This window comes from Aegilops tauschii, chromosome 6 (genome assembly GCF_002575655.3).
Source record: "Aegilops tauschii subsp. strangulata cultivar AL8/78 chromosome 6, Aet v6.0, whole genome shotgun sequence".
In the NCBI taxonomy this organism is placed as follows: domain Eukaryota; kingdom Viridiplantae; phylum Streptophyta; class Magnoliopsida; order Poales; family Poaceae; genus Aegilops; species Aegilops tauschii.
This window is the reverse complement of record NC_053040.3, coordinates 451,989,948-452,002,416: the sequence shown is the minus strand read 5'-3', so window position 1 is coordinate 452,002,416 and position 12,469 is coordinate 451,989,948.

Here is a 12,469-nt window from a genome sequence, read left to right as displayed (position 1 = left end):
GACACCGTTATGTGGGCGTAGTTTGGTGGGTGCGGTCTCGGCCGGCTTCTTGGAGTCGGCGCTCTTCATGGCCGGCACTTGGGAGTCGGCGTTCTCCGTGGCCGACTTCCTGGAGTCGGCCATCTCGTAGTTATCTTGGGGGAGGTTTCTGAGGCTGGGTCGCCTTCTGAGAGTCGGCTCCGGGGGTAGCCGGCCGGGGGAAGGCGGCCCAATGCCTTGAATGCTTGAAAGCTCAAATGGCCTGATAATTTTTGAAGAGCCAGGGATAGTCGGTTAGGCTACCCGTGGCCATTTACATCGACAATCGCGGCCTTTTCGCCCGACGCCGGCAAGGTGGCAGCCGAGGTGTCCCCGTCGTCCTCCGCGGGCCCGATCCACCGTCTTCGGTCCCCCGATCCGCCCGCCGCCGCGCCCCTACGCCGGTTCGAGGACTTCCCCGTCCTTCCCCGGATCCGGAAGCAGACGAAGTCCTGCCTCGGTGTCTGGCAGCGGGGGTGGGGGACGTGGGTCGCCGAGATTACAGATCGAGAGACCCACACCCGCCGATGGCTCGGTAGCTTCCACACGGCCGAGATCATGGCCATGGAGTACGACCGCTGGCAGGTCCGCTGCCACGGCGCGACGGCTAGGCTCAATTTCCCCTTCGGCACACGTCCAGTCCACCTCGTTCCACCAGAGCCAGGGGTGGTGAGCTCGGCTATGGCGTGGGAGGACCGCGAGGCGTGGGAGCGTCTCGAGGCCGAGGCCGCCGACAAGGCCTACATGCAAGAGCTCCGCGTGCAGCACCTGGAGCTCGTGGAGGTGGAGCGGGCGATCTTTACCGGTGCGGAGGGTGGCGAGGTTATCACGCTCTCCTCCGATGACGAGGTCGAAGGCGGCGAGGACAGCGGCCCGGAGGGCGGCGAGGTTATCGCGTCTCCTCTGATGATGAGGTCGAAGGTGGCAGCGACGGCGGCGCGGAGGGCATCGAGGTGGGCCCCGAGGACGAGGAGATCGACGTCGACGAGTGGAGGAGTGCCTTCCCCAACGACCCCGACGACGGTACTGGCCCGGACCCGGCTCGCGGCACACCGTACATGACGAGGAAGGATTGACTTGACCTCTACTTCGACCAAAAGTAGTTTAGCTTAGTTTAAATTTATGTTTTATGTTCGGTTATGCAAAACTATCTATGTTTATGTTTGAATGCATGCTACTTTCGGTTGAACCTGCTTTGAAGTTGATCAAATTGAAGTTTACAACCTTAAGTTTAGGGGATCGACTAGAAAAGGCCAAAAATTGCTGGAGTATATATATATCCACTAAGGGTTTTAGTCCTTTAACTTTTTAAGGATCGCCTAGAGATGACCTTATGACTTGTTTATTTCAGTTCTTCATAATGTGATGCTCTATATGTGCAACTATTTGCCGTGCAGTTCAATTTCATCAATAACAGTTTCAACAATAACACTATGAATTACGATATTTGGTTGCTGTTAAGGATATTGCAGTTAACATGCCTTTTCGTTTTTCAATTGTTGTTTAGCAACATGCATTGTACTGAATGACTGAATATGCAATCCCAGGCTACATAGGCTACATAGCAACAAGGAAGAGTGTTACCTTAATGTTCTGATGATGTCTAGATATACATGTTATAAAATCTTATATAATGGGATGGATGGAGTGTTGTACTATATCATTTTTCAATTGTTGTTTAGCTTCTAATATTAACTTGGTGCTTTTAGGTACATATATCATTGCCAAAGATCCACACTTCGACCCTTTCTGCGTATGGGGCAATGAGATATTCATGAACCAGCATCAAGTGAGGAAACTGATAAAGATTGTTACTGGGTCAAAAGATGTCAATCGAACTATTTGTTTACACTTATTGCAAGACAACAGTGAACTACAGGATGGTAAGTAAGAACCCTGTAGCCTTCTTTTTACTGCCCGTAATGAGTTGTGTTAGATGACAATATCTGAATTTTTTTCTTTTGTAGTGGATCCTGAAGCAGTTTACTCAAGATTACCTCTCAAACTACATGATTGGCGGCCGGCCATCACAAGGGGTTGGACTAGAGTCCTGCATGCCTTCTGCATCCAAGAGAGCACAATAGGGCCATTCCGCTTCACCTTGTTCAATAACTGGAATGTCTGTCACCTCTTTCTTTACCATCTGTAATAGTACAAGTATAGAACCCTGGTACATCATTCTTTATTTGGTGCTTCTGTAATTCTTAAACATATGTACATGTGAATCGAATAATGCATTGGTTGTTTGAACCTGATGGATATGAATAAAGCTATAGCCTACTTTCAAATTTAAATTAGGTACAATTTTAAATAGCAGCAATTAAATTAGGGCGAAATTACGTTGTGCAGGTCATTACGGCTCACACGGTTGCTAAAATACAAACGTTTGCGATATACACCATAATCCGAGACGGTTCACTGAGAGGAAACATGTGCAAGCATGCACACAATTGCCGTTTGCAAAGCGTGTGTGATGCCAGACACTATCATATACGATGCAGGAAAACTAAATGTGTGTGATTGTCTACCCATCGTACATGGTTTATAATCATGAACTGTTTGTGATGTGCCAAGCATCGTAAAACTCCCGTGCCTGGAATCTGCCTGGAAAGCTCCCGTGCCTGGAATCTGCCTGGTTTTAGGTAGAACCACAAAACTCCGACTGCGATGGCAATGCGAGCACAAACGAGTAGCAAGGATGAAGTGTTTGGGATATTCGAGATATCGGAAACGGTTATATAGGGACAACTGTGCATCAAGGCTCCCTATCCCCGATGGTTTCTGGGTCGTATGGGAAGGATCCCCCTATCGCCCACACTCACTTGGCGACGGTTCCAAATGTCGTCGCGGAATGGGGTAAAAAACCGTTTGTTTAGGACCGACGTGCACTAGTGCCCCCCCCCCACTGCATAGAGGAGTCCACCGGAGGATCACACTCCCCTTCAACATGAACCAGTCTCCCACAATCAAAACAAAAATGTGGAACCTTTCTCATAGTGGAAATCAAACCATGTCTTCTCCTTATCTTCTCTCTTTGTCCTCATATAAAATCCTCTAACCAAAGGCTCATAAACAGAGATTTTTGCTCTAACCCTCAAGTGCTGTCCTCGGGCTAATCCTTCTTTGTCAACATCAACCCGAACAATCTCAGCCAGCCAATTTCCAAGAGATCTACCAAATGCTTCGGTCCTTCTGTCAGGTGGCAGATCCGTAACCCTCATGTGACGCCCGGATAATTAGGCTACAGTAAAACTCTCCTAATGATGCCATGTCATCTCTGTTTACTGTTGCTAAACTCTCGTTAGTTCAAAACCCGTTCAAAAGTCAAATTCAAAATATGTCAAACAACAAAAGTTGAAACAAAAATGTTCGGGCAGTGCCAAAAATGGCATAGGTAATTATGGTGTAGAAGACACAATTTTATAAAATACGTAAATGCCCTAAATTAAATAAAACAGAAAAGGAAAAGAAATAAAAGAAAAGAAAATACAAAAACAGAAGACAAAAAAAAAGAGAAAAGGACCCCCGTGGACCAGACGGCCCAGCTCGCAGCCAGGCCAGCCCATCCGGCCGACCCGGCCCGTTCCCCTGGTCGCTCTCTCCCCTTCCCTGTTCCCTCGACCAGGGTCGGAACAGGGGCGTGTCCCCGCCGGACCCCCTCACCGGCATCAAGGAGGGGATAAGATCGCCACGCCCTCGCCTCCTCGATCCCATCTCCCACTCGCCCCCGCTCTCCCCTCGGTCCCTGCACCTCTCCCTCTCCCCTCAGATCCATCCCACCGCATCCGAGCGCCGCCATGGCCTCGCCGCCGTAGAACTCGCGGCCACCGCGACCTCCGCACCTCTCCGACGTGTCCGCTCGCTCCACCTCCCTCTACTACGCCTCCCCGACGAGCCGCAGTACATCGGGCGCCCACGAACGTTGCCCCAGCCTCGTCTTCTTCCTCGGATCCCCGGCGCGTCTCCGACGAGCACCGTCGACTCTGCTGCTACTAAACTCCCAAGGGCCATCTTGCGTGCCGCACGGTGAGCTCCCCCATCTCCCGCCCATCTCCGTTAGCTCCCTCGCGCACCGTAGCTGCCTCGTCGCCGTTGTCGTGAGCACGTCGCCGCGGATCGCCTCGCCGCCGTGGCCATCCTCTCCGTCGTGCTCGCGTGAGCACGGCATCATGTTCCTGGTGCTTCCAGGAACCCAACGCGCACACGCACACGCCTTCCCGTGCCCCCTAGAGCTGGATCCACTGATGCCCGAACTCCGGCGTCCGCTCCGCCGCTCGCCACCGTTGTCTCCGGCTGTTTCCGGCCAAGCCCCCTCCACCGTTCGACGCGCCTCGACGCGCTCGTCTGTTTGGTCCCAAACACGCCTCGTTCGAACGCCCCGTAGCGCGATCCCCGTCCGCGCCCGAACTGCCGTCCGCCGCGCTCGTTGCCGGCGACCATTCCGGCCACCCCCGCCGTCGTGCTCCCCTCCATCAGACGCGGCGCGAAGAGGCCGTTCCAGAGAGCCTGCCCGCGCCCGATTTGGTGCCTCGTAGGCGAATCCCGACGCTCGCCGGCGTTCGGTCGCTGCGCGCGAGCTCGCCGGAGCTACTCCGGCGGCTCCGCTGAGCTGGCACACAGGGGCCCACCCCCTGGGTCACTGCCTGTGGGCCTAGGGGCCCCAACTGGCCACGTTGACCGAAGTCAACTGCGCTAATGTGGCAGCTACTGCCACTGACATGCGGGCCCGCGTCATTTAAAACATTTTTGTAAATAAATAAAATGCTAATTATTTCATTAATTAATTTAATTAACTAAATAGTCACTGACTACTGGGCCCCACCCACTAATTAACCCATTTAATTAGTCTAAACCCCCTGTTATTGCCCCAGACAATGACATGTAGGTCCCACTGGAACCACCTGTCTGGTTTGACTGGTCAACCGACCAGTTGACCTGCTGACATCACTCTGATGTCATGCCTACGTCATCATTCACTGTTCTGGATAATGTTGGGTTTAAATAAATAATTAAAATCAGAAAATGATTAAACCTTTAGAAAATCATATAAAATAATCCGTAACTCGGATGAAAATACTTTCTACATGAAAGTTGCTCAGAACGACGAGACGAATCCGGATACGCAGCCCGTTCGTCCGCCACACATCCCTAACATATCGAACTCGCAACTTTCCCCCTCCGGTTCATCTGTCCGAAAACGCGAAACACCGGGAATACTTTCCCGGATGTTTCCCCCCTTCGCCGGTATCACCTACTACCACGTTTGGGCACACCTAGCATCACGCTTTGTCATGTCATGCATCGTTATGCATCTGTTTGCATTGTATTCATTGTTTCTTCCCCCTCTTCTCTCCGGTAGACTACGAGACCGACGTCGCTGCTGGTGCCCCGACCGACTACGCTGTTGACGACCCCTCCTTCTTGCCAGAGCAATCAGGCAAGCCCCCCCCTGATCACCAGATATCGCCTATTCTTCTTTATACTGCTTGCATTAGAGTAGTGTAGCATGTTACTGCTTTCCGATTAATCCTATTCTGATGCATAGCCTGTCTTTGCTACTACTGTTGTTACCTTTACCTGCAATCCTAGATGCTTAGTATAGGATGCTAGTATTCCATCTGTGGCCCTACCTTCTTGTCCGTCTGATGTGCTATACTACTGGGCCGTGATCACTTCGGGAGGTGATCATGGGTATATACTATATACTTTATACATGATACATGTGGTGACTAAAGTCGGGTCGGCTCGAGGAGTACCCGCGAGTGATTCATGGATTGGGGGCTGAAAGGACCTTTGTCCCGACGGCCCTCTGGGTGGATCTTTGTGGCGAAGCGACAGGGCAGGTTGAGACCGCCTAGGTGAGAGGTGGGCCTGGCCCTGGTCGGTGTCCGCGGTTACATCAATTAACACGCTTAACGAGATCTTGGTATTTGATCTGAGTCTGCCCATTTGGTCTATACGCACTAACCAACTATGCGGGAACAGTTATGGGCACTCGACGTCATGGTATCAGCCGAAGCCTTCGTGACGTCAGCGACTAAGCGGCGCGCGCCAGATTGGACCGCGTAACGTGACTTCCTTTGTAATGGAGGTTGCTAGGTCTGCTTCCGGCCGCCCATGCAACGTGCAGGTGTGCAATGGGCGATGGGCCCAGACCCCTGCGCGCTTAGGATTAGACCGGCGTGCTGACCTCTCTGTTGTGCCTAGGTAGGACTGCGAGGTGTTGATCTTCCGAGGCCGGGCATGACCCAGGAAAGTGTGTCCGGCCAAATGGGATCAAGCGTGTTGGGTTATGTGGTGCACCCCTGCAGGGAAGTTTATCTATTCGAATAGCCGTGATCTTTGGTAACAGGACGACTTGGAGTTGTACCTTGACCTTATGACAACTAGAACCGGATACTTAATAAAACACACCCTTCCAAGTGCCAGATACACCCAGTGATCGCTCTCTAACAGGGCGACGAGGAGGGGATCGCCGGGTAGGATTATGCTATGCGATGCTACTTGGTGAACTTACCATCTACTCTCTCCTACATGCTGCAAGATGGAGGTGGCCAGAAGCGTAGTCTTTGACAGGATTAGCTATCCCCCTCTTATTCTGGCATTCTGCAGTTCAGTCCACCGATATGGCCCTTTACACATATACCCATGCATATGTAGTGTAGCTCCTTGCTTGCGAGTACTTTGGATGAGTACTCACGGTTGCTTTTCTCCCTCTTTTCCCCCTTTCCTTTCTACCTGGTTGTCGCAACCAGATGATGGAGCCCAGGAGCCAGACGCCACCGTCGATGACGACTCCTGCTACACCGGAGGTGCCTACTACTACGTGCAGCCCGCTGACGACGACCAGGAGTAGTTAGGAGGATCCCAGGCAGGAGGCCTACGCCTCTTTCGATCTGTATCCCAATTTGTGCTAGCCTTTTTAAGGCAAACTTGTTTAACTTATGTCTGTACTAAGATATTGTTGCTTCCGCTGACTCGTCTATGATCGAGCACTTGTATTCGAGCCCTCGAGGCCCCTGGCTTGTATTATGATGCTTGTATGACTTATTTATGTTTTAGAGTTGTGTTGTGATATCTTCCCGTGAGTTCCTGATCTTGATCGTACACGTTTGCGTGCATGATTAGTGTATCGGGGGCGTCACACCTCACCCATACGTCAATCTTGTCACCCTCATAATCCTTCATCACCACAACACTGAAGTCAAATTGCCACGGTCCATTATGCAACACATGTCTCCAGTCCCCCTCTGATCCGAAGTGGACTTCAGAAATATTTGGACCGATCTCTGCAAACTTAGCCTCCTTGTGTAGTCCCCAAGCCCTAGGCATAGCTTTTTCAATAGCAGACATCTTCATTGGTCGGGGTGAACACACTTTGCCTATTGCGGGACTAGCGATGAGCTTTACGGACACCAGGATTTGGATCATCGAAGATAAAGCCCTCCACTTCCTTGTCCATCAGCACCATGCCGCCCAACCTTGCCGAAAGGCTTGCCGCCGGATCTGGCGTCTTGCTCTCCGCCGGGGACTTACCTGATCCCCCGCTAGCTGATCCCCCATCCTTCTTTGCCGGTGGTGTAGCCGCCGCCGTAGAAGGGGTAGATGGTGTTTTCTTCGCCATGGCCGCACCCTTTCCTCCTGCCTCCCCCGCCATTAGCGCCGCTACAGAGCGGAGGTACGCAGTCTCGCCGGCCTAGGTCCAGGTGAGCGCCGTTGCCGCCCTAAACCTCGCCGGATTCCTACCACCCAGATGCAGTAAACCCTAACCCTAGCGTAGGAACGCGTTCGCCTCGCGATCACCTCGTGCCGCCTTAGAGTTTCATGACCCGGTGGACCCCTGCATGATTAGATACCGGAGTAAAAGTATTGCTCAATTCCTCCATGCTGATGGGTGGTGCACTCGACGCGAGCTTAGTTGGGGCCCCGAACCAGACTGATCGAGCGATTAGCATGACGTTGCTTAACTTATTGCCGCTCAGCATGACGTTGCTTAACTTTTTGCTCGCTCAACGTCTTGCGGTGCCACATGCCTGTACCCAGCTTTCCAGGGCATGGCCGATGGTGCGACCCCTTCTTCATCAACTTCAAAGCAACGAATGATACGGCATCAGCCTGCTGGTTAACTACGGTCGTTCGATCGTCCGGCGTGTATGTCTGCCTGATGATTCAGCAGAGATCGTTACGAAGGGGTCGCCTCCCGGACCCAGGAGGAGTGGTACGCGACATGATGGTGTGCATAGTGCTGCTTTGCAACAGCGAGGTGCCGTGTTCATTGAACCTGGCCTGGAATCCCGAACAGTGGGAAGGTGAACCCAGCCTCTTCGCAAAACGGTGAAACTGTCTTTTTCATCAAGGTACTCTGCAACTGCAAGTCATGTGTCTCTTGATACTACTGCTTAGCATTTCTATCACTATCGACGTCCACTCTCTCTTTCTGGATGAAAGAGATCGATGTTCCAGATCAGAGTAACCGTGACACAGATCCAGTCCCTTTTTTGGGGTTAGAATAGAATACCATATACTGCAAAAAAAAGGGAATAACTGTGACATACTGACATTGATCTGGAACCAGTGGCTACTTTGTTGGAGTACGAAGCAGAGCCAACGTTGGCCCTGAGGTCAAGAGAAGAAATATATTCCTCGCAAAAGAAAAAGAGAAGAAATATCCTATCCTTGTCAGAATATTAATTTCAAACAAAAATGGGCTTGGAGAATACAATGTACAGTACGTGTTAGTGTTTTTCAACTTGAATTCCCTACTTGACGCATTTTACGTCAAATTGGTGACGCCACGCTCCCTAGAGTAATTTTTATCCACTGAGCAACGATCCTTCAACATAGCATCGTCAGATCACTAAGGTCGACTTTCGTCTCTGCTCAACGCGTGAGTCTTACACCCCTCTAGCTAAACGGGCAAGCCCAATTTAGTGTATCACAGTTTGCTGATATCTGGTTTTGGAAACTCCTAGAAGGTTCTTGAACTGATTTTTTAATGGTTTTTCTGGCATTTTAGTTTTTCAATTTTTTTCTTTTTCGTTTGTCAAAAATGTTCACAAATTTCAAATATTTTTCAGGATTTCAAAAAGCGTGCATATTTTTAAAAAAAGTTCACAAATCAAAATAAAAAGGTTGCATTTTCAATTTTTGATTGGAGTTTCAACAAATGTTCCAGTTTGAAAAAATAATTCTTGCTTTCAAAAACTGTCTGCATTTTCAAAGTTTGTTCAAATTTTCAAAAAAAAAATCTCGTTTTACAAAAATTCTTCACAAAACGAAAAAAAATATTGAGTTTTTGTAATTTTATTCAATTTTTTTTTAAGAAAACATGATTTCAAAAAATGTCCGTGTTTTCAGGTTTGGAGTTTCAAAACATTGATCGAGATTTTTTTTAAAGTTTGAGTTCCTAAAAAATATGTTCAAAATTTTGAAAAATGATTTCATTTATATAAAAATACTTTTCCCCAACAAATTGTGTTTGAAATTTCAAGAATGTTTGGATCTGCCGTTGCAGATAGTTCTTAAAGTTTAGCGTTGCCTAGTAGTTAGCAAAGCTCATCAGTTATAGTGGTTGAAATTTAGCCACTCTGCACTACTGTACCAGTTGGTGCAGGGCAACCCGATCGGGTGAGCCCCCTGTGCGACACACGTCTACTTGACGCAGAACGCGATATTTTAGGAGCCGAATTCCCTATTTGACGCATTTTGCGTTAAATTGGTGGCGCCATGCATTTAACTCACACGAGAGGAACCGAACTAGATGAATGAGCATCGTAGTTGGCTGAAATCCATTTTTTTGAACCTCCTGGAAGGTTGCTGATTGGTTTTGGGAACCTTCTAGAAAGTTCCTAAACCGAGTTTTAATATTTTTCGGGCATTACAGGTTTTATTTATTTATATATTTTTGTTTTTAAGTCTTTTTACAAAAAATGTTCGCAAATTACAAATATCATTCTAAATTTAGAAATTATTTACTTTTTATTTTTTTCCACAGATTCAATAAAATTCCTTGTTTCAAAAAATGCTGTCGTTTAAAATAAATCAGAGTTCAACAATCTTTGTATTTACAAATTTTCGAATAATGTACCCTTTTTGAAAAAAAATATCATATAGTGTTCACATATTAAAAATTTGTCCGAGTTTTTTTAATATTTGAGTGTCCAAACAGTTGTTCAAATTTTTTAAAATGTCTGCATTTCAAGAAATATTCACTTTTTCCATTAAAATTGTGTTTGAAATTTTAGAAAATGTTTGTATATGTCGATTCCTGCATGTACATGTTTTTTATTGAGAATTTTTTCCCGTTTTGTCGCTACAGTACAACCCGCTGCTGAGAATTTTGACCGTTTTAGGCTGCTGTCCAACGCGTGTATTTGACACAGAACGTTGCGTGCAGGAACCACATTTCCTATACAGTACTTATAGCGTCCGTTAACGTTGCGTGCAGGAACAACATTTGCTATAAGTACTGTATAAAGCGTGTCGCTAAGTACTGTATAAAGCTCTCTGGATTGCCCGCAAAGAAGGTGTAATCAGACCGGGGTTATCCTATTTGACGCATTCTGTGTCAAAATGTAGGGGTGCCGCACACGCGCGAACGACAAGGATGGGCCGGCCCATTTAGAAGCGAGGCGGGCGTTCCACCTATCCTGATTTTGGAAACCTTCTCGAAGGTTTCATCCGGTTTTGCGAACCTTCTAGAAGGTTTCTGAATCGGTATTTGCGTTTGTATTTCGTTTTTCTTTTTTCCTTTTTGTTTTCTATCCCTTTTCTTTTTTTGTTTTTCATTTATCTTTTCCCGGAGTGCTAGCATTCAATATTGTGTTCGAATCACCGCGGTTGCAAATTTTTTTGAGCTATAGTGCGTGTCCTGTGTGTCGGTCGTTATCTTCATGGACCGGCCCAGTCGAAGACCCGGTTGTGCAAAACCGCAGCAACTTGACAAAGTGCGCGTCACATAGGAGGTCCCATCGGTGCGCTCACACAGTCCACAATGCTTGTATCAGCATAGGGCGGCTCATGTAGGTTTTTTTGTCACCGTTTTTTCCTCTGGTTTTTCTAGGTGATTTTCCTTTCGATTTTCCCCAGCACTAGTGTTTCCTGGTTTTCATGATTTTTCCTTTTTCTTTTTATATTTCTATTTTCCTTTATGTTTTTGTCTTTTTTTCATTATAACCTTTTCAAAGTCATTAAATTTATAAAATTAGCTAACTTTTCCAATTAATGATTTTTTAAATATGTTAACTTTTGAAATATTCATGATTCAAATTCGTGAACTTTTTTCAAAATCCCGAACTTTTATCCAATTTGTCAACTTTTCTCAACTTCGTGATTTTTAAAAATCCACAAGTTTTTTTTTCATATTATATGACTCTTTTGTAATTCATGATCTTTTTTTGGAATTCTTTAACATTTCGAAATTTAGGATTTTTATAAATTGTTTCTTAACTCACGATCTTTTTCCAAATTTTTTGTGAACTTTCTAAATTTTATGTTTTTTCCTATTCATGTTTCTATCGAAAGTCAACGGTCACCCCATCAACCGGTGAACGGTCCACTAGTCAAACCGATCAACCACATAAACGAGCGGACCAAAACTCTGCCATCCCGCGTACCCAGCCACACAAACGAGCAGACCACAAAAGGTTCGTTCCGCACCCACTTAATCCCATCGCACAATTAACACTAACATCTCGTGTGGTGAGAGCCCGCCCGCTCAGCAACCTAGCCCCTTGTGCGCTCACGCCGGAGAACTTCACAGCGCATCGACTGTTGGCTGCTCCGGTCGCCGCCCTACTCCTGAGGGCGCCGCGTGCTGAGAGGTCGAGGCAGTGGCCCATGTATGTCATCCTCATTTGCTTGGTGGCTTCCATGGATGGGGGAGAACATGAGGTCATCAAATCCGTCGTTGGCCGACCAAAGGGCCCTCGAAAGACGACTGTCGGCCGGAGCCTCGCCATCTATCTCCAACTGTCGTCCGGCACCCCATTGCCACCCGCACGCCGCTACCCGCACGCCGCAGACAAGCGCATCCCATATTTCCTTGCACGATCACATTGAAACAAACAATGTTGAATATCTTTCGACTCCAATTGCGCAAGCAGGACACCGCGGCGAACATGGAATATACCAAGATGGTAGTACGGAAGAACCCCACTCAACACTTGGTACGCAAAGTGTTTCACTTTACCAGGGACTTGCCAAGGCGGGTTTCCGAGCATAATTGATTTGCTGCCAAAAATTGGCATATGTCAATGTTTGGCATTGTGCCAAATATTGGCTACTGCTTGGTTAATTCTTGCCTATCTCATATAAAATTGTCAATAATTGACAAGTCTTGGCAATGTCAAGATTTGGCAAGCCAAATATTAACAGCAAACCAATTATGCTCTCCATGCATCACCGGTAATCAAGTCGGTTTCGTCGAAAATAAACATCCCAAAACGGAAAG